Source organism: Globicephala melas, chromosome X (genome assembly GCF_963455315.2).
Source record: "Globicephala melas chromosome X, mGloMel1.2, whole genome shotgun sequence".
NCBI classification, from domain to species: Eukaryota; Metazoa; Chordata; class Mammalia; order Artiodactyla; family Delphinidae; genus Globicephala; species Globicephala melas.
Genome location: NC_083335.1, coordinates 52,009,319 through 52,037,288, shown reverse-complemented (window position 1 = coordinate 52,037,288; position 27,970 = coordinate 52,009,319).

Sequence of the window (27,970 nt, the reverse complement as noted above, 5' to 3'; positions counted from 1 at the left end):
GGACAGACCTACCTGCTAGTATTGGATGGTCTCCTGCAGAGGCAGGGGCCAGCGGTGGCTCACTACCAGGACAAAGACACTGGCAGCAGCAGTTCTGGGAATTACTCACTGGCCACCTGGAGGCCACAATTAACCCTACCAAACAGCCTATAAGCTCCAGTACAATTGTAAATATATATGCACCCAACATAGGAGAACTTCAATATATAAGGCAAATACTAACAGCCATAAAAGGAGAAATTGAGAGTATCACAAAAATATTGGGGTATTTTAACACCACACTTTCATCAATGGACAGATCATCCAGACAGATAATCAATAAGGAAACACAGACCTTAAATCACACATTAGACCAGATAGACTTAATTGATATTTATAGAGCATTCCACCCGAAAACAGCAGAATACATATTCTTCTCAAGTGTATACAGGACATTCTTCAGGACTGACCACATGCTGGGCCATGAAGTGAGCCTCTGTAAATTTAAAAAAAAATTGAAATCACATCCAGCATCTTTTCCAACCACAATGTTATGAGATTAGAAATCAACTACAAGAAAAAAAACTGTAAAAAACACAAACACATTGAGGCTAATCAATATGATACTAAACAACCAATGGATCACTGAAGAAATCTAAGAGGAAATAAAAAAATACCTAGAGACAAATGAAAATGAAGGCACAACAATCCAAAACCTATGGGATGCAGCAAAAGCCATTCTAAGAGGGAAGTATATAGCAATACAATCTTACCTCAGGAAACAAGAAAAATCTCAAATAAACAACCTAAGCTTATACCTAAAGCAACTAGAGGAAGAAGAACAAGCAACACCTAGAGTTAGTAGAAGGGGAGAAATCATAAAGATCAGAGTAGAAATAAATGAAATAGAGATAAAGAAACCAATAGCAAAGATCGATGAAATTAGAAGCTTGTTCTTTGAAAATATAAACAAAACTGATAAATCTTTAGCCAGACTCATCAAGAATAAAAGGTAGAGGACTCAAATCAATAAAATTAGAAATGAAAAAGAAGTTATAACTGACATTACAGAAATACAAAGTATCATAAGAGACTACTACAAGCAACTGTATGCCAATAAAATGGACAATCTGGAAGAAATAGACAAATTCTTAGAAAAGTACAATCTCCCAAGTCTGAACCAGGAAGAAATTGAAAATAGGAGCACACCAGTCACAGCACTGAAATTGAAACTGTGATTTAAAAATTCCCAATACTAAAGTCCAGGACCTGATTGCTTCACAGGCGAATTCTACAAAACATTTAGAAAGAAGTTAACACCTGTCCTTCTGAAACTGTCCCAAAAAACTGCAGAGGAAGGAAAATTCCTAAACTCATTCTATGAGGCCACCAGCACGCTGATACCAAAACCAGACAAAGATAACACAAAAAAAAGAAAATTACAGGCCAATATCACTGATGAACACAGACCCTAAAATCCTCAATGAAATACTAGCAATCCGAATCCAACAATACATTAAAAGGATCATACATCATGAACAAGTGAGATTCATCACAGTATGCAAGGATTTTTCAGTATCTGCAAATGAAACAGTATGATACACCACATCAACAAATTGCAGAACAAAATAATATGATCGTCTCAATAGGTGCAGCAAAAGCTTTTGACAAAATCAGCACCCATTTATCATAAAAAATCTCCAAAAAGGGGGCATAGAGGGAACATACCTCAACATAATAAAGGCCGTATATGACAAACCTACAGCTATTATCATACTCAATGGTGAAAACCTGAAAACAGTTCCTCTAAATCTGGGGCAAAACAAGGATGTCCACTCTCACGACTTTTATTCAACATAGTATTCAGAGTCCTTGCTATGGCAGTCAGAGAAGAAAAGGAAATAAAAGGAATCCAAATTGGAAAAGAAGAAGTAAAACTGTCACTGTTTGCAGATGACATGATAATATACATAGAAAATCCTAAAGATGCTACCAGAAAACTACTAGAGCTCATCAATGAATTTGGTAAGGTTGACGTTTACAAATTTAATACACAGAAATCTGTTGCATTTCTATACACTAAAAGTGAAATATCAGGAAGAGAAATTCAAGAAACAATCTCATTTACCATCTCATCAAAAAGAATAAAATACCTAGGAATAAACCTACCTAAAGGGACAAAATACCTGTACTCCGAAAAGTATAAGATGCTGGTGAAAGATGCAATCCCTATCAAATTACCAATCACATTTTTCACAGAACTAGAACAAAAGAAAAATCTTAAAATTTGTATGGAGACACAAAAGACCCCAAATAGCCAAAACAACCTTGAGATAGAAAAATGGAGCTGGAGGAATCAGACTTCTTGCCTTCAAACAATACTACAAAACTAAAATCACCAAAAAAGTATGGTACTGGCACAAAAACAGAAATATAGATTAATGGAGCAGGATAGAAAGCCCAGAAATAAACCCATGCTCCTATGGTCAATTGATCTACAACAAAGGAGGCAAAACTGTACAATGGAGAAAAGACAGTCCCTTCAAGAAATGGTGCTGGGAAAACTGGACAGTTACATGTAAAAAAAATGAAATTAGGACATTCTTTAACATCATGCACAAAAATAAGCTCAAAGTGGATTAAAGGCCTAAATGTGAGACCAGACACTGTAAAACTTTTAGAGGAAAACATAGGCAGAACACTCTGTGACATAAATCACAGCCATATCTTTTTTGATTCGTCTCTCAGAGTAATGGAAATAAAAACAAAAAATAAACAAACAGGACCCAATTAAACTCAAAAGTTTTTGCACAGCAAAGGAAATCATAAACAAAGTGAAAAGACAACCCACAGATTGGGAGAAAATATTTGCAAATGGTGTGACTGACAAGGTATTAGTCTCCAAAATTTACAAACATCACATGCAGCTTAATATCATCAAAACAAACAACCCAGTCAAAAAATGGGCAGAAGACCTAAATAGACATTTCTCCAAAGAAGACATACAGATGGCCAAAAGGCACATGAAAAGATGTTCAACATCACTAATTATTAGATAAATGCAAATCAAAACTAGTATGAGATATCACTTCACACCAATCAAAATGGCTATCATCAAAAAATCCACAAACAATAAATGCTGGAAAGGGTGTGGACAGAAGGGAACCCTCCTACATTGTTGGTGGGAATGTAAATTGGTACAGTCACTATGGAAAAGAGTATGGAGGTTCCTTAAAAACTAAAAATAGAGCTGCCATATGAACCTGCAATTCCACTCCTAGGCATATACCCAGAGAAAAACACGGTCTGAAAGGATACAAGCACCTTGATGTTCATTGCAGCACTGTTTACAATAGCCAAGACATGGAAGCAACTTAAATATCCTTCGACAGAAGAATGGATAAAGAAGATGTGGTACATATATACAGTGAAATATTACTCAGCCATTAAAAAGAATGAAATAATGCTATTTGCAGTGACATGGATGGACCTAGAGATTGTCATACTGAGTGGATTAAGTCAGACAGGGAAAGAGAAATAGCATATGATATCCCTTATGGGCAAATCTAAAAAGAAATGATACAAAATAACTTGTTTACAAGACTGAAACAGACCCACAGAGTTAGAGAACGAACTTATGGTTACCAGGGCAGAATGGTGGCAGGGCAGAGGGTAGTTAGGGAGTTGGGTGCTGATATATACACGCTGCTATATTTAAAATAGATAACCAACAAGGACCTACTGTGTAGCAGATGAACTCTGCTCACTATTATTTAACAACCTAAATAGGAAAAGAATTTGAAAAAGAATAGATACATATATATGTATAACTAAATCACTTTGCTGTACACCCGAAACTATCACAACATTGTTAATCAACTATACTCCAATATAAAATAAAAATTTTAAAAATACATTTGGTTAAAAAAATTGCCATCATTTTTTTATGAAAGGCAACAAGATATAAAATCCATCCTGATATTGTTAAGAATAGAGTAGAAAAGATGTTTTTTGATTTTAAAAATGGGTATTTTGTACAGATTTTTAAGGTGCCTTTCCTTCTTAAACAACATAATTTAATGATTACAGTCTGCATTTGTCTTCCTCATAACGTGTTATATCTTTGTTTCCAGCATTTTGAGATAGTGTAAATATTTTAGAGAATATTAATAAAAGTCCCCAAATCCATTTCTATCAAGGAGATTTAATCCTTGGGGCTTAGTTTTAAATCTGAGTTGAGGCTAGAGAGTCTTAATTTGGGGTAAGAATCATAAGTGATTCATCCTAATTAGCTCAGTCTTGCATTATTTTATTTTTAAGAATATCAGGGAATTAGTCATAAATACAATTTGAAGGAAACTAAATTTCATTTCAATGTCTTCCAATCATTCATGTTGCCCACTCTCTACTTCTTATTAATCTTCCTCATACAACACTGTGTTGTAATTTTATGCTGCTACATTTTCTTGGCCCTCCTATTTTAGGGTCCTATCCAGATTCATTTTTTCCTTGTAATATAATGTACTATGGGATGCTTTATAGTATCTCCTTTATAGGAATAATTTGCTTATCACCTGTCATATTCTCTCATATTCCTATTTTCTTTTTAGATAAACAATCCAATAAACAGTTCAAATTCAACCTGTCAGTGAGCACACATTTTTCATTACATTGACATTACATTTTACTATGTAGTAACATGCTTAGTTTTCACTACCTCATAAACATCACTATCAAACTTATATTTTGAACAACTAACATTCTCTATAGGAAGAGCACATTTCAGCTAAGACTTCAGTTTTGTTAAAATCCCAGCCTGAGCACTAAATAGAAGAACATTGCTTATATTTTTATTTTACCATGCAGATGTTAGTGAAAATTTTGACTAAGTTGAAATTCCTGTTTGCAAAACATTTTGAAGATCAGTTGCCTAAGGTATATATATATATATATATATATATATATATATATATATATATATATATATATATATATATATATATATATCACACACACACACACACACATATATATATACTTCTACAATGATACAGATTAAAACTTGTCTTCTATCTTCAAACTGTTTTAAACATTAGATTTGATAGTGTGTCAATTGAATAATAAGCCAAGGTGTTAAATGTCAAAATAGTTCTTTTCCTATTGAGTTAATTGCTTTTAAACTTCGGTATTTCTTACATTATTAGAAAGCAATGAAGGAAACACTTCATGAAATCACCATTCACCATGTACAAAGCTAAACAAGCCCTTTATCCAGCATATTTTGGTTTTGTTATTTGTTTTAATCAGAAAAAATATTTTTTTCTTCACATAAAATTGCTATTAGTGTCAAAGCAGTAAGCTCTTCCATATTTATAAAGTACTATAAAAATTTATCTTACTCTTACCTTTCCATTTTAAAGATTGTTGAAGAACATATTTGAAAATGTTGGGTAAGTATTTTATCTTGGTTGCATTAAAAAGATCGTTATTATTTTTTGTTGTTGTTATTTCTTTCATTCCTTTAGGACTCAGGATGATACTGACTTTTATAAAATGCAAATAACCTACAGAAAAGGAACTAAAGTGTATGGTTAATACACACAATTCACATATTTAGAAGTGAACTACTTTACAGTATACTTTTAAAAAGTAGCTAGATTAGTAGAGAGATTAAGAAAAACATATCAATATAGTATAAAATATGCTTTTCTAAATTCCCAAGTTTTATTTCCATTTGCCCTTTGGTTTAATATATAATCAGGTATAGTTTCTTTGATCTTCATCATTAAAAGAAACACACAAAAAAACCACTCTAATCAATTGTATGATATACTTACCTCTACCAAACTATTATGGAAATGTCAGTAAACAGCATTTAATAAACATTCTTAAACATGAAAGAACTTAGTCAAAGAAGTAAATAAAGAAGTAAAAGTCAAAATTGGTATTGTTTGACCTTTAGCAGGTTACTAAATCTATCTGAGCCTGTTTTCTCTTTTGTAAAATACTTGTAATGTCTCCTTCATAGATCTTTTGTGTTGATTAAATAAGACTACATATATTTAATACATAAGGTTTCATATATTGTATATCGTATAATATACACATTTAATAAATGCCAAGGACTGTTCAATTTTTGATAACTTGAATATAAGCAAAAAAATTAATTACTTAATGCAGTTTCAAAATCTAGGGCTGATTTTCCAGTAGCCTATTTAATAGAAGAAGCTGTAAACCATGGAAAAGAGAAAATAAATTTATTTTTTTAAGAACCTGTATTAAAGAACCAGAATGAGAGGGAAATTACTCAAAATTGTGTTCATCATAAAAATAGCTGAAATTATAAACTACTCAAAATCTATCATGTAAAGCCACAAATAACATCCAAATTGATGACATATTGATATTTCATAAAAATGGTTTACATTAAGTTTGAGTCTCACTTTTTTCTATCCATATAATCAGTCAACTTCTGATGCCAGCTGGTACTAGCAAAATACAAACAAACAAAAAAGAAAATGAAAAAAAAATGATTTCAGTAGAAGCAGTCATTTGATGATTTTTTTAAAACCATATCTGGACAATGCAGCAAAACTTTCACATTCCACTGTATTTTAATCCACATATTCTAGAGGGACAGAACCTTAAGAAAGGACTCAATTCTTTTCTTTAACTTCAAATGGGATATTTTAAAGTTTCATCTGTTACTCCCTTTTCAATTTTTTTGTAGAATTCTCAATGTTGTTTTAGAACCATCATTTTATGAGTATGCATATACAAAATAAAATTGCAAGTTGTTTGCAAATCCAAATGACATTTTACCTTTGGGGAATATTTCATGTTGCAGAGTAACCTATAGTGAATGAATTCTGAATCACTTTTTATATAACATATTATCCAGGAAATATCATATCTATAATATTTGAGGTCTGTAAGATTTGATATTTAGATTTGGCAATGAAAAGATATATGGGAAACTTAGTATAAAAAATAAATAAAATTTTTATAATAGAGAGAAGTCCTACTTAATTACTTATTGTTTTGATAGTCATTTGATAAAATAGCAAGAGGATATTGTTATATAAAATACAATTCAATAACAAAAATTGATAGTTCTAAATATTTGATTTAAAGGAAGTAATTAAATATCCTTTTTCTCCCCAGTTGGAAATTTTATGCAAGATTTTTCTAATATCTTATTTCTCAATCTTTTTCTAAACTCTCGGATCTAGAAAACTACTGACAAGTTTTCTTCATTTTCAGTGTAGCATTCTAAGATTAAAATTGGAAACATTTATCTTAATATTCTGGTGGACTACTGTTTCTAAATATTCGCATTACAGTGATACAGAGTGAGAAAAGGAGTCTCTACATAAAAAAAAAACAGATAAAAACAAAAAAAGGAAAAATAATATTAAAATATTGATATTTTATTAACCTAAGCCATAATATCTGAAAATAAGTGATTGAATTGTTTTTGGCATTATTGTTAATATTAATTAGAATAAAGTGAAAAAAGCTAGAAAATATTTGGACTAATGGGAAAATATCATACTACATTTTGTGTAAAATCCCAAATGTTAGAACAGGAATATGGTTAGCTAATTCTAACACAAATTAGACAAAAACAAACAAAACAAACAAACACAACTAAAACAAATGAAAAATCACTACTCAATTTGTCAAATTTACAGTTAAATTTGAACTGGCTTAGGGATGAACTGCTGCTCCATTCATTTTAACATTGTAAGGGGATTTCCATTAGGGCTTTACTATTTTGGCTGATTTCCTGGCAGACATGTGGGCAGCTTTCCTATGTCACACTAGTCATAGCCTAATTTTACATTGCTGTCATATTTGTACACAGTATGTGTAAACTAGAGATGGAAGGAGATTCTGATTAAGATAAATGTTTTCTTTGGATTTTGGTCTGCAATGAAAATGCCTGGAACTTGCAATTCTGTTTGTTTTGCTAGCCTCTCTGATTGCTTTGGATCTTAGATATTTTGTTTTGCTAATTATCACAGAGAGTTTTCACTTAGTATTCTGGAACAGAATTTGTTCTGCTTTCCAAATTTATTAAACTATACATTTTTATTCAGAAACAGAAAGACTTACATGATGACTGTCTTATTCCAACTCCATGGTTAGTGCACACTATCTTCATCAATTTTGATTTGGGTATGTTATAAAATGTAAAGTCAAGAATTATTAGATCTCAGCTCTTCTGTCCTAAAGTTTTATCTCCCATCTTGAAAGTGTAGGGACCTACTGTATAGCACAAGGAACTCTACTCAATATTCTGTAATAACCTATATGGGTAAATTATCTAAAAAAATAATGGATATAATTATATTTATAACAGATTCACTTTGCTGTACAGCTTAAACTAACACAACATTGTAAGTCAAGTATACTTCATTTTAAAAAAATTAATAAAAAATAAAATGTAAAATTATCTTAAAAATGTAACATAAAATTCATATCTTGTTTCCAGTTAGTGTGCCTATAAAAGAGAATTTCCTTTAAAATATATTTTAGAAGATTTATTTTTGCTTTGATGTCTTTTGAGAGAAAAAGATTAATTTACATAAAGTATTTCAGGATTTGTCTGTGCCATACTTTTGTCATTTACAAAATAAAGTTGGCTAATATAAGCCCTAAGAGGCATTGTAGGCCTAGGATTCATTAAGACTATAATTCCCATGTAGATTACATAATAATAGAAACACATTTTATATTTAATTTTTCATACAGGTTTTCAATAACTGCCACTCAACATTCTGTAAAACTTTTAGGCTAGGAGATACTTTTTCTCATTTATGTATATCTAATCAATTTTTGGATTCAGAGAACTTTTAGGTATATGTTTCATGCTTTACACATTGATTTTTTTTTATGACATTTTCTTTTTTTTTTTTTTTTTTAAAAATCAGAGAACACTCTATTCACACATTGCCCTTTTTTTAACATCTTTATTGGGGTATAATTGCTTTACAATCGTGTGTTAGTTTCTGCTTTATAACAAAGTGAATCAGTTATACATATACATATGTTCCCATATGTCTTCCCTCTTGCATCTCCCTCCCTCCCACCCTCCCTATCCCACCATCCAGGCTGTCACAAAGCATCGAGCCAATATCCCTGTGCCATGCGGCTGCTTCCCACTAGCTACCTACCTTATGTTTGTTAGTGTGTATATGTCCATGACACTCTCTTGCCCTGTCACAGCTCACCCTTCCCCCTCCCCATATCCTCAAGTCTGTTCTTCAGTAGGTCTGCGTCTTTATTCCTGTCTTACCCCTAGGTTCTTCATGACATTTTTTTTCTTAAATTCCATATATATGTGTTAGCATACTGTATTTATCTTTTTCTTTTTGACTTACTTCACTCTGTATGACAGACTCTAGGTCTATCCACCTCATTACAAATAGCTCAATTTCGTTTCTTTTTATGGCTGAGTAATATTCCATTGTATATATGTGCCACATCTTCTTTATCCATTCATCCGATGATGGGCACTTAGGTTGTTTCCATCTCCGGGCTATTGTAAATAGAGCTGCAATGAACATTTTGGTACATGACTCTTTTTGAATTTTGGTTTTCTCAGGGTATATGCCCAGTAGTGGGATTGCTGGGTCATATGGTAGTTCTATTTGTAGTTTTTTAAAGAACCTCCATACAGTTCTCCATAGTGGCTGAACCAATTCACATTCCCACCAGCAGTGCAAGAGTGTTCCCTTTTCTCCACACCTCTCCAGCATTTATTGTTTCTAGATTTTTTGATGATGGCTATTCTGACTGGTGTGAAATGATATCTCATTGTAGTTTTGATTTGAATTTCTCTAATGATTAATGATGTTGAGCATTCTTTCATGTGTTTGTTGGCAGTCTGTATATCTTCTTTGGAGAAATGTCTATTTAGGTCTTCTGCCCATTTTTGGATTCGGTTGTTTGTTTTTTTGTTATTGAGCTGCATGAGCTGCTTGTAAATTTTGGAGATTAATCCTTTGTCAGTTGCTTCATTTGCAAATATTTTCTCCTATTCTGAGGGTTGTCTTTTGGTCTTGTTTATGGGTTCCTTTGCTGTGCAAAAGCTTTGAAGTTTCATTAGGTCCTATTTGTTTATTTTTGTTTGTATTTCCATTCCTCAAGGAGGTGGGTCAGAAAGGATCTTGCTGTGATTTATGTCATAGAGTGTTCTGCCTATGTTTTCCTCTAAGGGTTTGATAGTTTCTGGCCTTACATTTAGGTCTTTAATCCATTATGAGCTTATTTTTGTGGATGGTGTTAGGGAGTGATCTAATCTCATACTTTTACATGTACCTGTCCAGTTTTCCCAGCACCACTTATTGAAGAGGCTGTCCTTTCTCCACTGTGCATTCCTGCCACCTTTATCAAAGTTAAGGTGGCCATATGTGCGTGGGTTTTTCTCTGGGCTTTCTATCCTGTTCCATTGATCTATCTTTCTGTTTTTGTGCCAGTACCATACTGTCTTGATTACTGTAGCTTTGTAGTACAGTCTGAAGTCAGGGAGCCTGATTCCTCCAGCTCCTTTTTTCATTCTCAAGATTGCTTTGGCTATTCGGGGTCTTTTGTGTTTCCATGCAAATTGTGAAATTTTTTGTTCTAGTTCTGTGAAAAATGCCAGTGGTAGTTTGATAGGGATTGCATTGAATCTATAGATTGCTTTGGGTAGTAGAGTCATTTTCACAATGTTGATTCTTCCAATCCAAGTACATGGTATATCTCTCCATCTATTTGTATCATCTTTAATTTCTTTCATCAGTGTCTTATAATTTTCTGCATACAGGTCTTTTACCTCCTTAGGTAGGTTTATTCCTAGATATTTTATTCTTTTTGTTGCAATGGTAAATGGGAGTGTTTTCCTGATTTCAATTTCAGATTTTTCATCATTAGTATATAGGAATGAAAGAGATTTCTATGCATTAATTTTGTATCCTGCTACTTTACCAAATTCATTGATTAGCTCTACTAGTTTTCTGGTAGCATCTTTAGGATTCTCTATGTATAGTATCATGTCATCTGCAAACAGTGACAGCTTTACTTCTTCTTTTCCGATTTGGATTCCTTTTATTTCCTTTTCTTCTCTGGTTGCTGTGGTTAAACTTCCAAAACTATGTTGAATAAGAGTGGTGAGAGTGGGCAACCTTGTCTTGTTCCTGATCTTAGTGGAAATGCTTTCAGTTTTTCATCATTGAGGATGATGTTTGCTGTGGGCTTGTCATGTATGGCCTTTATTATGTTGAGGAAAGTTCCCTCTATGCCTAGTTTTTGCAGGGTTTTTATCATAAATGGGTGTTGAATATTGTCAAAAGCTTTCTCTGCATCTATTGAGATGATCGTATGGTTTTTCTCCTTCAATTTGTTAATATGGTTTCTCACATTGATTGATCTGCGTATATTGAAGAATCCTTGCATTCCTGGAATAAACCCCACTTGATCATGGTGTATGATCCTTTTAATGTGCTGTTGGATTCTGTTTGCTAGTATTTTGTTGAGGATTTTTGCATCTATGTTCATCAGTGATATTGACCTGTAGTTTTCTTTGTTTCTGACATCCTTGTCTGGTTTTGGTATCAAGGTGATGGTGGCCTCGTAGAAGGAATTTGGGAGTGTTCCTCCCTCTGCTATATTTTGGAAGAGTTTGAGAAGGATAGGTGTTAGCTCTTCTCTAAATGTTTGATAGAATTAACCTGTGAAGCCATCTGGTCCTGGGCTTTTGTTTGTTGGAAGATTTTTAATCACAGTTTCAATTTCAGTGTTTGTGATTGGTCTGTTCATATTTTCTATTTCTTCCTGATTCAGTCTTGGCAGGTGTGCATTTCTAAGAATTTGTCCATTTCTTCCAGATTGTCCATTTTATTGGCATAGAGTTGCTTGTAGTAATCTCTCATGATCTTTTTTATTTCTGCAGTGTCAGTCGTTACTTCTCCTTTTTCATTTCTTATTCTATTGTTTTGAGTCTTCTCCCTTTTATTCTTGTTGAGTCTGGCTAGTGGTTTATCTATTTTGTTTATCTTCTCAAAGAACCAGCTTTTAGTTTTATTGATCTTTGCTATTGTTTCCTTCACTTCTTATTCATTTATTTCTGATCTGGTTTTTATGATTTCTTTCCTTCTGCTAGCTTTGGGGTTTTTTTGTTCTTCTTTCTCTAATTGCTTGAGGTGCAAGGTTAGGTTGTTTATTCGAGATGTTTCCTGGTTCTTAAGGTGGGCTTGTATTGCTATAAACTTCCCCCTTAGAACTGCTTTTGCTGCATCCCATAGGTTTTGGGTCGTTGTGTCTCCATTGTCATTTGTTTCTAGGTATTTTTTGATTTCCTCTTTAATTCCTTCAGTGAACACATCATTATTAAGTAGTGTATTGTTTAGCCTCCATGTGTTTGTATTTTTTACAGATCTTTTCCTGTAATTGATATGTAGTCTCATGGCGTTGTGGTCCGAAAAGATACTTGATACAATTTCAATTTTCTTAAATTTACCAAGGCTTGATTTCTGACCCAAGATATGATCTATCCTGGAGAATGTTCCATGAGCACTTGAGAAAATTCTGTATTCTGTTGTTTTTGGATGGAGTGTCCAATAAATATCAAGTAAGTCCATTTTGTTTAATGTATCATTTAAAGCTTGTATTTCCTTATTTATTTTCATTTTGGTTGATCTGTCCATGGGTGAAAGTGGGGTGTTAAAGTCCCCTACTATGAATGTGTTACTGTCGATTTCCCCTTTTATGGCTGTTAGTATCTGCCTAACTATGAATGTGTTACTGTCGATTTCCCCTTTTATGGCTGTTAGTATCTGCCTTCTGTATTGAGGCTGTTAGTATCTGCCTTCTCCTATGTTGGGTGCATAAATATTTACAATTGTTATATCTTCTTCTTGGATCGATCCCTTGATCATTATGTAGTATCCTTCTTTGTCACTTTTAAAAGTCCTTATTTTAAAGTCTATTTTGTCTGATATGAGAATTGCTACTCCAGCTTTCTTTTGATTTCCATTTGCATGGAATATCTTTTTCCATCCCCTTACTTTCAGTCTGTATGTGTCTCTACGTCTGAAGTGGGTCTCTTGTAGACAGCATATATATGGGTCTTGTTTTTGTATCCATTCAGCCAATCTGTGTCTTTTGGTGGGAGCATTTAGTCCATTTACATTTAAGGTAGTTATCAATATGTATGCTCCTATTCCCATTTTCTAAATTGTTTTGGGTTCGTTATTATAGGTCTTTTCCTTCTCTTGTGTTTCTTGTCTAGAGAAGTTCCTAGCATTTGTTGTAAAGCTGCTTTCGTGGTGCTGAACTCTCTCAGCTTTTGCTTGTGTGTAAAGTTTTAATTTCTCCGTCAATACTGAATGAGATCCTTGCTGGGTAGAGTAGTCTTGGCTTCAGGTTTTTCTCCTTCACCACTTTCAGTATGTCCTGCCACTCCCTTCTGGCTTGCAGAGTTTCTGCTGAGAGATCGGCTGTTAACCTTATGGGGATTCCCTTGTGTGTTATTTGTTGTTTTTCTCTTGCTGCTTTTAATATGCTTTCTTTTTATTTAATTTTTGACAGTTTGATTAATATGTGTCTTGGCATATTTCTCCTTGGATTTATCCTGTATGGGACTCTCTGTGCTTCCTGGACTTGATTAACTATTTCCTTTCCCATATTAAGGAAGTTTTCAACTATAATCTCTTCAAGTATTTTCTCAGTCCCTTTCTTTTTCTCTTCTTCTTCTGGAACCCCTATAATTCGAATGTTGGTGCGTTTAATGTTGTCCCAGAGGTCTCTGAGACTCTTCAGTTCTTTTCATTCTTTTTTCTTTATTCTGCTCTGCAGTAGTTATTTTCACTCTTTTATCTTCCAGGTCACTTATCCGTTCTTCTGCCTCAGTTATTCTGCTATTGATCCCATCTAGAGTACTTTTCATTTCATTTATTGTGTTGTTCATCATTGCTTGTTTCATGTTTATTTCTTCTAGGTCCTTGTTAACTGTTTCTTGCATTTTGTCCATTCTATTTCCAAGATTTCAGATCATCCTTACTATCATTATTCTGAATTCTTTTTCAGGTAGACTGCCTATTTCCTCTTCATTTGTTAGGTCTGGTGCATTTTTATCTTGCTCCTTTATCTGCTGTGTGTTTTTCTGTCTTCTCATTTTGCTTATCTTACTGTGTTTGGGGTCTCCATTTTGCAGGATGCATGTTCGTACTTCCCACTGTTTTTGAGATCTGTCTCCAGTGGCTAAGGTTGGTTCAGTGGGTTGTGTAGGCTTCCTGGTGGAGGGGACTAGTGCCTGTGTTGTGGTGGATGAGGCTGGATCTTGTCTCTCTAGTGGGCAGGTTCACGTCTGGTGGTGTGTTTTGGGGTGTCTGTGGCCTTATTATGATTTTAGGCAGCCTCTCTGCTAATTGGTGGCATTGTGTTCCTGTTTTGCTAGTTGTTTAGGATAGGTTGTCCAGCACTGTAGCTTGCTGGTCGTTGAGTGAAACTGGGTGCTGGTGTTAAGATGGAGGTCTCTGGGAGATTTTCACCATTTGATATTATGTGGAGCTGGGAGGTCTCTTGTGGACCAGTGTCCTGAATTTGGCTCTCCTACCTCAGAGGCAGAGCCCTGACTCCTGGCTGGACCACCAAGAGCCTTTCATCCACACGGCTCAGAATAAAAGGGAGAAAAAGTAGAGAGAATTAGTAGAAGTATGAGGAAAGAAAGAAGGAAAGGAGGGAAGGAAAGAAGGAAGGAAGGAGGGAAGGAAGGAAGAAAGAAAGAAAGAAGCAAAGAAGGAAAGAAGGCGAGAAGGAAAGAAAGGAGGGAGGGAGGGAGGAAGGAAGGAGGGAAAGAAGGAAAAAAGACAGAAAGAAAGAAGATACAGTAAAAATAAAATAAAGTATAATAAAGTTATTGAATTAAAAAATACTTAGAAAAATAAAAAAGGGATGGATAGAATCTTAGGAAAAATGTTGGAAGCAAAGCTATACAGACAAAATCTTACACAGAAGCATATACAGACACCCTCACAAAAAAGGTAAAGGGGGAAAAATCATAAATCTTGTTCTCAGAGACCACCTCCTCAATTTGGGATGATTTGTTGTCTAAAGGAGGGAAGGAAGGAAGGAAAGAAAGAAAGAAAGAAGGAATGATGGTAAAGTATAATAAAGTTATTAAAATTAATTATTAAGAAAAAAATGTTTAAAAAAACCATGGACGGATAGAACCCTAGGACAAATGGTGGAAGCAAAACTATACAGACAAGATCTCACACAGAAGCATACATATACACATTCACAAAAAGAGGAAAAGGGAAAAAAATCATAGATCTTCCTCCTAAAGTCCACCTCCTCAATTTGGAATCATTCCTTGTCTATTCAGGTATTCCACAGATGCAGGGTACATCAAGTTGATTGTGGAGCTTTAATCCACTGCTTCTGAGGCTGCTGGGAGAGATTTCCCTTTCTCTTCTTTGTTCTCACAGCTCACAGGGACTCAGCTTTGGATTTGGCCCTGCCTCTGCGTGTAGGTCGCTGGAGGGCGTGTGTCTTTTGCTCAGACAGGACGGGGTTAAAGGAGCCGCTGATTCGGGGGCTCTGGCGCACTCAGGCCGGCAGGCAGGGAGGGGCACTGCGTGCAGGGTGGGCCTGCGGCGGCAGAGGCCGGCGTGACGTTGCACCGACCTGAGGCCCGCCGTGCATTCTCCGGGGAAGTTGTCCCTGGATCCCGGGAACCTGGCAGTGGCGGGCTGTACAGGCTCCACGGAAGAGGGGTATGGAGAGTGACCTGTGCTCGCACACAGACCCCTTGGTGGCGGCAGCAGCAGCCTTAGCGTCTCCCGCCCGTCTCTGCGATCCGTGCTTTTAGCCTCGGCTCGCGCCCGTCTCGGGTTCGCGCTTTTAGCCGCGGCTCGCGCCCGTCTCTGGATTTCCTTTAAGCAGCGCTTTTAAACTCCTCTCCTTGCGCACCAGGAAACAAAGAGGGAAGAAAAAGTCTCTTGCCTCTTCGGCAGGTGCAGACTTTTCCCCGGACTCCCTCCCAGCTAGCCGTGGTGCACTAACCCCTTCAGGCTATGTTCAAGCCGCCAACCCCGGTCCTCTCCCTGTGCTCCGTCGGAAACCGAAACCCGAGCCTCAGGTCGCAGCCCCGCCCGTGCTGGCGGGTGAGCAGACAAGCCTCTCGGGCTGGTGAGTGCCGGTCGGCACCGATCCTCTGTGCGGGAATCTCCCCGCTTTGCCCTCCGCACCCATTGCTGTGCACTCCTCCGCGGCTTCGAAGCTCCCCGCTCCGCCCCCTGCAGTCTCCGCCCACGAGGGGCTTCCTAGTGTGTGGAAACTTTTCCTCCTTCACAGCTCCCTCCCACTGGTGCAGGTGCCGTCCCTATTCTTTTGTCTCTGTTTTTTCTTTTTTTCTTTTGCCCTACCCAGGTACATGGGGAGTTTCTTGCCTTTTGGGAGGTCTGAGGTCTTCTGCCAGCCTTCAGTAGGTGTTCTGTAGGAGTTGTTCCACGTGTAGATGTATTTCTGGTGTATCTGTGGGGAAGAAGGTGATCTCCGAGTCTTACTCTTCCGCCATCTTCAAGGTCCCCCTCTTATGACATTTTCTTAGCCCACGTATAGGTAATAAACCTTTTTTGTACTGAAATTTACATTATATAACTTAGACTAAGGTTAAATATTTAAAATATCATATTCTAATTGTTTTACATGTTAATATTCCCATCTAGATTGTATTTTTGTTCTCCAGAGCAATATCAGTTACTTATTAAGCATCAAAAATGTTTGTTAAATGAATAAATTAATTATACCTCTTTATTATACTTCAGAATGCCTCACATATTGTAGGTACTCAATAAATATTTGCTGACTGATAAACTGGGAAATGATGAATCATCGTCTCAAGGGATTCACACCTTATTAAATCTCTCAGGGATCATTGCATCCTTGTATTGTTGGGAAATATGGAGCTAGGGCCTTCTGAAGAAAGATTGACAGTTAATTGGGTTTTGCAATCACTATAAATGTCAGCAGTAAACTAGGATGAAATAACAAATTCTTCTAGTTTTCAATGTTAAGACAGCTATCAAATTCATTATCAAACAAACTACAATTCTGACAATTATTTATTCTGTTTCTTTAATCTTTCTCTTTTCTCCCACTCTATTCCTTCCTGTGCTATATCTTTTAGTGGAAAGAGGAACTATAAACTAGAGTGACCATTTGATGTTTTGTTGAGAACAGAGGATGTTATTTCTGAGACTCTGTTTTCAAGCCATCTATTGTCCCACTATACTCATTAATAGTATAAGGGGTTCTGAGTAAGTAACTTTAATAATTAAAACCCTCAAATCAGTGAGAGACAGACTTCAGAAATTGCTAGTACTACCACTTCCAATTTGAGACTAATATATGTAAATTCAAAATGTCCCCCCAAATGTGGAGAAATTCTATATGACATTTGGTACTTTGTACTACAAAAAGTGACATGGCATGGTCACTGAACCTTTGAAAAAGAGGCCAAAATTTTAGAGACAGCATAACCCATTCTGATGTGCGGTAGTTGTGTTCATCTGTTTGGGCTATAACAAACTACCATAGACTGCATGGCTTAAACAACAAACATTTATTTCTCACAGTTCTGGAGGCTGGAAATCTAAGATCAGAGTGCCAGCATGATCATGTTCTAGGTGAAGGCCTGCTACCTAGTTTGAAGATGGCTGTCTACATGCTACATACTCACAAGATGGAGAGAGAGAGAGTTCTGGGCACTCATCTCATTATGAGGATGCTAATTCCATCCTGAGGGCGCCACCTTAATGACTTCATGTAAACCTTATTATCCCAAAGTCTCCAAATCCAAATAGTTTCAACATAAGCAGTTTGAGGGGAAATAAACATTCATTCTATAAAGGTAATATAGTAGTACAGGGAAGTATTATAATAGTGTGAGAAACCTTGCGGTAGTTTAAAGGGATGATGTGAAGAGAGGTAAAAGAATCAGACATTTAACATCAGATCTGTAGATATAAAACCACGACCAAAACAAAGCAAGACGAGTTAGGGCTCTGCTATCTAATAGATAGTATCCACAATATCTGTGAATTATGCAGGAGTAATTCTGATTTAACATTTATCTTTGGACTAAATATGTTCTAAACTAATTTAATTACCTTTACAAACTCATGCCATGTAAGTCTTTGTATACAATCGCCTTATTATGTTAATGAAAATATTTTCACACCCCATATATAAATATTAACTATATTTTACATATTTATTTCTCTACTCCCAATGCAGCCATTGAAAATCTAAGTAATATTCTCTATGGGAAACTTCTATAATGTCTGTCTCTTCCATTTCATTCTAATTGGTATTCACAGACTTTCATGATTTTACCTACTTGTACAATCCTATTTACATCCAATACTTGCAAAATGATTCTGGGAATTTAGTTGATTCAAGGTAAATTCTATCTCCTCCATTTATGCTATATTCTTCATCTCATAGTTTTCCAATTGTTTAATATTCATACTTCTAGCTCTCCTGCACAACTGTGAGTTCCCTAAATGTAAGAATCACATCTTAAGCTTTTAATGCATTCCTACAGTGTCTTGTCTTTTATTTTGCCCAAGATGCTTAATAAATATTTGTTAACTTGAAAAGGTTTCAATACCATGCCCGCTATTAAATCTGTATCACAAATCCAATAAAATAAGATTTTTTGAGTAGGTAAAACTAATCAGCAATCAAAATATTGATTTTTATAAGCAATTGTGCACTGTAAACATGGTTTTAAAGTATTTTCTTCTCTTTATTAACTACCTGTTTTGATTCAACGATTAATTTCCTAAGCAAATAATTTGTTCATAAAAATGATAGAAGGAAATTTTATCTGTCTTATATTTAAGTTATCATAAATTACAAATAGGTAGAATTCAAATTAATAAGGCTTTATTACAGTGAAAAAAGCAAGTACATTTGATTGAAATCAAGACATAGCAAGTAGTTATGGTGAGTTCCATTCAAGGATTAACCAATGAAGTATCTTGAATCAAATATAGTCTTAAATATGCTTAAGTGTTGTACTAAAGCTTTCTGTTACAGTTACAGGATGGATATCTAATCCCTCAGGCACAGACACAAAAAATGAAACTCTAGTTTTATTATGTTAAATTTCTAAAACACTAACATTTCAATTACGATAGCCTATATAACGCTATATGATAAAAATTCCAAGACCAGCACATTCTAAATCCTGTCTATTATACTTAGCAGTATCACTTGGAAATAAACTTTTTTTACAAAGTTTAATGTTGTTGTATACTCTATTGCCTAATTATTGGGTAAAATTGATTAAAACATAGCAAAATATAAATGAAATTAAAGTAAAAATGGGCCATTGTCTCAAAAGAGCAATGGCAAATCAGTGCCACCAGTAAAACAATTCCATATTATCAGCATTTTAATCATTATGATCTCTTGTCACTTTTCTAACTGAAGTTTGGCACTTTGCACGTATAAATCTCTTCTTCATAACTATGCTGGAAAATTCTTCTGAAAGAAATGTCTTTCAATGAATTGGCTCCAAGTAACCTTGTGAGCCCATGTTCTATTATAAAATTTTATTTTTCAAATATTTTCAAAAAGAATATCTGCTTTTTGAAAATGTTATAGAAAAAGTGGTAAAATGATACATTTTTATTACAATTTTAGTGAAAAATGTAAGCCTGGTGATTAAAGGGAGAAAAAAAAGACAAGCTTTTAAATCCTCTTACTGTTCTTTTTTTTTTTTTTTGGGTGGTAGAAGGTGTGTTTGTGTTTGTGGTAATTTGCTGTTCAGCAATAGAAAACTAATACAGGCTTACCATTAGCTCTTTTATAGTTTTATTGTTATATTTTACTTTCTGACTGGATATTGCTAATGTACTGGAAAGCAACTGATTTTTCTACATTGATTTATTTCCAAGCCATCTTGCTAAATTCTTATTAGTGAAAATAGTTGTCTATGGAGTTTCTTCAGAACCACATTTCCTAAAAATAACAAGTATTCTAGTTCTTCCTTTTCAAAACGCCTCCTCCATATTTATTTCTCTTCTCTTACTCTCTTACTGGCTTAATAACTAATTTGATATTTCTAACCAGCACATCGATTTCCATATCTTATATATCCATTTGTAGGATAAGAAGATCTGCCCGTTTAAGAGGACTGAGCTAATGGAGATGCATGTCTAAGATGAGATTAATGAGTGCAGATATTCCCATAATATAGGAGAATTATTAAATCTCCCATAAATAGGAGAATTATTAAATGGGGAGACAATAAAATTCTGACCACTTAACTAAATTGCATATGTAAATATACTTTTTTGCTGAATAAAAAAGCCACATTAAAACATTACAAAAAAATTGTGACAAATTATAAGGCAGACTGAAAAATGTAACTGTAAATGTCATCTTAAGACATGCCCATTGCAAAGGTACTGGTCTAGTACTTCTTAGGGCAAATAGAGTGTTAGATACTGGAACTTATTATCTTAAGATTAGATAAAATATTACCTTGTATAATATGATACATATCTAAAAATCTTACTGTATAATTTCAAAATTTTATAGTGTAAACACAAATGTGCAAATAAAACTAATGATTGAAATAAATGGGCCAGAGAGAGGAATGATGAGGGATAATGACAACAAAAAGGTTCTACTACAAACAATAACAACAACAAAAGTAAGGAACATACATGCTCACACACACACACATACATAAAAATCCCTTAACGTGAAGCAGAATTATTGGCTACAGATCAAGAATGAATCACGAAATTCAGAAGATAGGGAAGGAAATGGAGAAAGAATATGTATTCCTTGTTTTAAACTACATAGAATTGTCAAGTATCCACCAAACACCTGAAGAAATGTATGTTGCATAATCATAATTAGTCATAAATCAGACTTTGGCCACAACCACTCACAGGGTTTTTGTAAGCATTAAGTGAAATAAGAAATGTGCAAGTGCTTCATAAGTAGCAAAATTCTATGTACATATAAGACAGATATTATTTTTTTTAATATTTAGACTCAATGTCAAATTTCAACACTGGGATAGTACAAAAAAGAAGAGAAAGGAGAGAGAGAGAGTGAGAGAGAGAGAGAGAGAGAGAGAGAGAGAGAGAGAATGAGAACTCTTCAGGATGGTGAAGAACTTCCCTTCTCTGTGTTTTAGTCTTAAATTTGTATGTTTTTTTTCTCACCAAGCACTCCCTAAAATCATCCTTTTTTAATACTTTTTAAATTTTTTTATTTTATATTGAAGTATAGTTGATTAACAATGATGTGTTAGTTACAGGTATATAGCAAGGTGATTCAGTTATAGCCATACAATTATTCATTCTTTTTCAAATTCTTTTCCCATTTAGGTTATTACAGAATATTGAGCAGAGTTCCCTGTGCTATGCAGTAGGTCCCTGTTGGTTATATATTTTAAATATAGTAGTGTGTGCATATCAATCCCAAACTCCAGGCTTTAAAAGCAGAACAAAAATGCTTTACCTTAGGCACATCCCCATAGCAATATTCTAGTGGGGAAAACCTCTTCTGTTTATCCTCACATAAACTTACATTGACCGTAACAGTATGAGAACAAATGAGTCCACTCCTTCAGGAAGTGGAGGGAGAAAAAGGGATAAAAGACAAGAAATAGCTGACCCAAGCATGACAACTTACATAAAATTTTCCTATATATAAAAACTAAGAAATAGAAAAAGTTCACATATACCCTTAATGAACGCAATAAGACCAAATTACAAATGAGGAAAGTGAGACTCATAGTGACAAAGTAAATGTTCCAATACTATGTAACAGATATATCACAGAGCCTGAATTTGAACATATATATATCTAATTTCAAAGCACAAACTCTCTCCACTATAACATAAAGCATGTTGAAATAAGACCAGGAATAAAACATTCATAAGAATTGTTAAGTTTTTTTTTAAATTAATAGACTATTTTTAGAACAGTTTAAGGATTATAGAAAAATTGAGTAGAAAGTACAAAGAGTTCCCATACACCCCCTCACACAGTTCCCCCTATTATTCACATCGTTCATTAGTGTGATACATTTGTTACAATTGATGAGCCAATATTGATACATTATTATTAGCTAAAGTTCAGAGTTATGTTAGGGTCCACTCTTTGCATTGTGCATTCTAAGGGTTTTGACAAATGTACACTGGCATGTATCCACCATTATAGTACCATACAGAATAGTTTTACTGTCACCAAAATCTTCTGTACTTCATCTATTCATCTTTCCTTCCTGTTTCCCAACCCTGGCAATGATTCATCTTTTACTGTTCCCATAGTTTTGTCTTTTTCAGTATGTTATATAATTGCAATCATAGAGTGTGCAGCATTTTCAGATTGGCTTCTTTCACTTAGGATTATGCATTTTGGGTCCTCCATGTCTTCCTGGCTTAATACCTCAATTTTTTTTAATCATTGAATAATATTCCATACAACAGTTTGCTTATCCATTCACCTATTGTAGGACATCTTGATCACTTCCAAGTTTTAGCAACTATGAATAAAGCTGCTAAAAACATTTGTGTGCAGGTTTTTGTGTGCATATATGTTTTCAACTCATTTGGGGAAATATAAAGGAGCACAACTGATAGATTGTATGGCAAGTCTATATTCAGTTTTATAATAAATTACCAAATGTTCCAAAGTGTCTATACTATTTTGCATTCCCACCAGCAAGAGTGAGAGTCCCTCTAACTCCACATGCTCACCAGCCTTTGGTATTGCTATTGTTTGGAGTTTAGCAATTCTAACAGGTGCTTAATAGTATCTCATTCTTGTTTTAATTTGTGTTTCTTTGATGATATTTCACGGGGAGCATCATTTCATATGCTTATTTTCCATCTATATATCTTTTTTCTTGAGGTGTCTCTTAAGATCTTTGACCCATTTTCAGCCAGGTTGTTTGTGTTATTAAGAGTTATTTATATATTTTAGATAAAACTCCTTTATCAGATATGTCTCTTGCAAATATTTTCTCCCAGTCTGTGGATTGTCTTTTAATATATTAACAATGCCTTTTGCAGAGCAGAAGTGCTTAATTTAAATTAAGCCCAGTTCATCAATTATTTCTTTCACAGATTAAGCCTTTGGTGCTGTATCTAAAATGTCACTGCCAAATCCAAGTTCACCTAAGTGTTTTCTTATGATATCTTCTAAGAGTTTTATGGTTTTGCCTTTTAAATTTAGATCTATGCTCCTATTTGAGTTAATTTTTGTGAAAAGTGTAAGGCTTGTGTCTAGCTTCATTTTTTTTTTGACGTGATTTTCTAGTTGTTCCAGCATTATTTGTTGAAAAAAAAAAAACTTTCTCCATGAAGTTACCTTTGCTTCTGTCTCAAAGAACAGTTGACTGTTTCTGGACTCTATATTCTGTTTCAGTGATCTACTTGTCTAAATTTTTGCCAGTATCAAACTTTCTTGATTACTGTAGATTTATAGAAAGTCTTGAAGTTGGGTGTTGCCAGACTTCTGAGTTCATCTTCTCCTTCAATATAATGTTGAATATCCTGGGTCTTTTGCCTTTATATATAAACTTTAGAATCAGCTTTTCAATATCCACAGAATAACTAACTGGAATTTTGATTGGGATTGTGTTGAATCTAGGGGTGAATATTACAACTATATGAGATATCTCCATTTATTTATATCTTTGATTTCTTCCATCAGAGTATTGTAATTTTCCTTATATAGCAGTTGTACATATTTTACTAGTTTTATACCTAATTATTTTAATATTTTGTGCTAACATAAATGGCATTGCATTTTTAGTTCCAAATTCAAATTATTATTTGCATGTATACAAGAAAGCCGTTAACTTTTGCATATTAACCTTGCATCCTTCAGTCATACTATAATTGTTATTAATTCCTAGATTTTTGTTCATAACTTTTAGGACTGTCTACATATATAATCAGGTCATCTGAAAACATGACAGTTTTATTTATTCCTACCTGGTCTGCATAACTTTTATTATTTTTGTCATTTTTTTTAGCTAAGAATTTCAGTCTAATGCAGAAGAGAATTAGTGAGAGAGCACATTTTTGCCTTGTTCCTGACTTTACCAGGAAAACATCTAGTTTCTCACCATTAAGTATAATGTTAGTTGTAGGTTTTTTGTAGATTTTTAAAATCACATTGAAGAAGTTCCCCTCTATTCCTAATTTTCTCAGAATTTTTACTGTGAATGGATGTTGGACTTTGTCATAGGCTTTTTCTGCATTTTTAAATATAATCATATGATTTTTCTACTTTAGGCTATTGATGTGATAGATTATATTAATTGCTGTGCAATTGTTGAACAGTCTCACACTCCTGGAATAAATCCCACTTGGTTGTAGTATATAGTTCTTTGTATACATTGTTGAATTTGATTTGCTAATATTTTGTTGAGGAATTTTGAATGTATGTTCTTGAGACATATTGGCCTGAATTTTTTTCTTTCTTGTAATGTCTTTGTCTGATTTTGGTAATAGTGTAATGCTGACCTCATAAAATGAATTAAGAAGTATTACTTCTGATTCTATTTTTTAGAAGATATTGTAGAGAAACTAGATGCTTTCCTGATAAAGTCAGGAACAAGACTAGGATATCCTCTCTCACTAATTCTATTCTGCATTATACTGAAATTCCTAGCTAAAACAATATAACACAAAAATAATAAAAAGGTATGGAGAAATAAAAGTGTCATGTTTTCAGATGACATGATTATCTATGTAGATAATCCTAAAAAATATTAACAAAAATCTTACAATTAATGACAATTATAGTAAGATTGAAGGATGCAAAGTTAATATACAAAATTTAACTGCTTTCTTGTATAGCAGCAAATAATAATTGGAATTTGGAACTAAAAATGCAATGCCATTTACATTAGCACACACAAAAAATAATTAGGTATAAAACTAGTAAAATATGTACAACTGCTATATAAGGAAAATTACAATACTCTGATGAAAGAAATCAAAGATCTAAATAAATGAAGAGATATTTCATATAGTTGCAATATTCACCCCTAGATTCAACACAATCCCAATCAAAATTCCAGTTATTTATTCTGTGGATATTGAAATGCTGATTCTAAAGTGTACATATAAAGGCAAAAGTATATTCCCAACAAAGGAAACTCCCAGACCAGATGGCTTCATTGGTGAATTCTACCAAACATTTAACGAAAACTTAGCACCAATCTTTCCCAAATTCTTCCAGGGAATGTAGAAGAGAGAACACCAGCATACTCCTTCATGATTCCAGCTTTACTTTGATACAAAAGGCAAACACAAAAAGAAAAAAAAAAACTATAGATCAATATCCCTGATAAACATAGTTTAAAAAATATCCTTAAAAAATACTAGCAGAATAAATCCAACAGCACACTAAAAGTATCATACAGCATGATCAAGTGGGATTCATGCTTTGGATGTAAGGATGGTTTAATATATAAAAATCAATAAATGTGATACACCACATTAACAGAATTAATAATAAAAATCACGTGATCATCTCAATTAATGCCAGGAGTATCTGACAGAATTAAATACCCTTTCATGAGAAAAATTTCAAAAAACTAGCTATAGACAAAATTTGCCTAAATATTACACAGACCAGATATGAAAATCCCACTATTAATATCACACTCCATGGTGAAAACCTGAAAGATTTGCCTCTAAGATCAGGAACAAGGCAAGTATACCCACTCTTATAACTTGTATTCAATATAGTACTGAAAGTCCTAGCTAGAGCAGTTATAGAAGAAAGAAAGAAAAAAACAAATAAACGTCAATCAAAATTTAAGGAAGAAGTTAATTTTTTTCCACAGATGATGTGATCTTATATGTATAAAGATTCCACAAAAAAAGTTTAAACTAATAAATGAATTAATTAAAGTTGCAGGATACAAAACAACATACATAAGTTAGTTGAATTTATAAACATTAATAACAAACTATCTAAAAAGGAAATTAAGAAAAAAATCCTATTTACCATGACATCAAAATTAAGCACTTAAGAACAAACAACCAAGAAGTTGAAAGACCTGTATACTGAAAACTACAAAACATTAATGAAAGAAAGTAAAGAAGACACAAATAAATGTAAAGACATCCAGCGTTCATAGATTGGAATAAAAGAACTTGTTTAAATGTCTATACTACCCAAAGTTATGCACATATTCAAAGCAAAACCTATCAAAGTCTCAGTGACACTTTTTACAGAAATATTAAGAACAATTCTAAAATTAATATGGAACCATAAGAGACCCTAAAGAAGTTAAGTACTCACTCTTGAGAAAGAAGAAAAAAACCTGTAGACATCACATTTCCTAATTTCAAATATATGTTACAAAGTTACATTAATTAAAACAGTATGCTACTGGCATTGAGGTACACTGCCACTTTTGGCATTAATCAAGTGAACACATATGTGTGGGATTATATCTAGGTGTTCTTTTTTGTTTTATCAGTCTATTTGGCCGTACTTGTGTAACAGGGAAGAACAAAATCTGACTCCATATTGGATCTGTTCCTTTTCCTTTTACCTTTGCTTTCTATTGCTTTTGTTCTGTCTATAGCTATAGGCATACATAAGGGCCTGCCTTGGGGAACCCTGCCCGGCTGCCTGAATGTTACTAAAGTGTATCTGTTCAGTTCACAGGGAGACATGCTGACCCTGACCACATGTGAATGGCTGCAGAAAAGAAGAAATTAATGCATCCCCTCCCCGAGGCTGGCCAAAACCAGGAGATATTTTGCAAGACTTATGGTCTTTTTACTTTACTTCCTCACCTCCTCCCCCTCTCTGTTCTGTAAAAGAAACTAGCATCCAGACCCCAATAGGATGGTACTCTAGGACACTAGTCTGCCACTTTCTTGGATGCCCAGCTTTCCAAATAAACTCACTATTCCTTGCCTCAACACCTCATCTCCAACTTATTGGCCTATCATGCAGTGAGCAGAGTGCGCTTGGACTCGGTAACACTTGAACTACTAACACATTCCTGTTGATGTAACTTTATAATAAATCTTGATATTCAGTATAGTACATCAAGCCACCTTGATCTTATTCTTCAAAAGTGTGTGGAATAATTTGTCATTTGTGATTCTGTGTAAATTTTAGAATATGCTGTCAACGACAACAAAACTTGATGGAAATTTTATTTGGATTTCATTGAATCTATAGAATAATTTGGGAAATTTACACCTTACAATACTGAATCTTACAAGTCATAAATTTGGTATAATCCTCCATTTATTTACATCTTCTTTAATTTCTTTCAGAAGTACTTTGTTGTTTCCTGTGTATAGCTCCTGCAATTTTAATGAGTATCAGTGTTTGTTTTTTTTTTTTTTTTTTTGCAGTATGCGTGTCTCTCACTGCTGTGGCCTCTCACATTGCAGAGCACAGGCTCCAGACGCACAGGCTCAGCAGCCATGGCTCACGGGCCCAGCTGCTCCACAGCACGTGGGATCTTCCCGGATCAGGGCATGGACCCGTGTCCCCTGCATCGGCAGGCAGACTCTCAACCACTGCGCCACCAGGGAAGCCCCTGATATTTTTGATATTATTGTTAATTATACATTTTAAATGTCACTTGCTAACTGTTGCTGGCATATAGAAATAAAATTTGCTTTTATATTTTTACCTTTAGTCAACAAATTGCTAAACTCCTACATTAATTTTGATGATTTATATGTAGATTTTTTTTGTATTTTCTAAGAGGCCAATCATGGCATCAGGAAATAATAAAAGCTTTATTATTTTCTTTTGAATACTGATACTCTTAATTTTATTTATTTATTTATTTACCTTAATATATTGGCTAAAACCTCTAGTAGAATAGGTAAAAAGTGGTGATGTCAGGTATCCTTATGTCATTATCTGTCTCAGATAAAAATCTTTCAGCATTGCACTATTATTGATG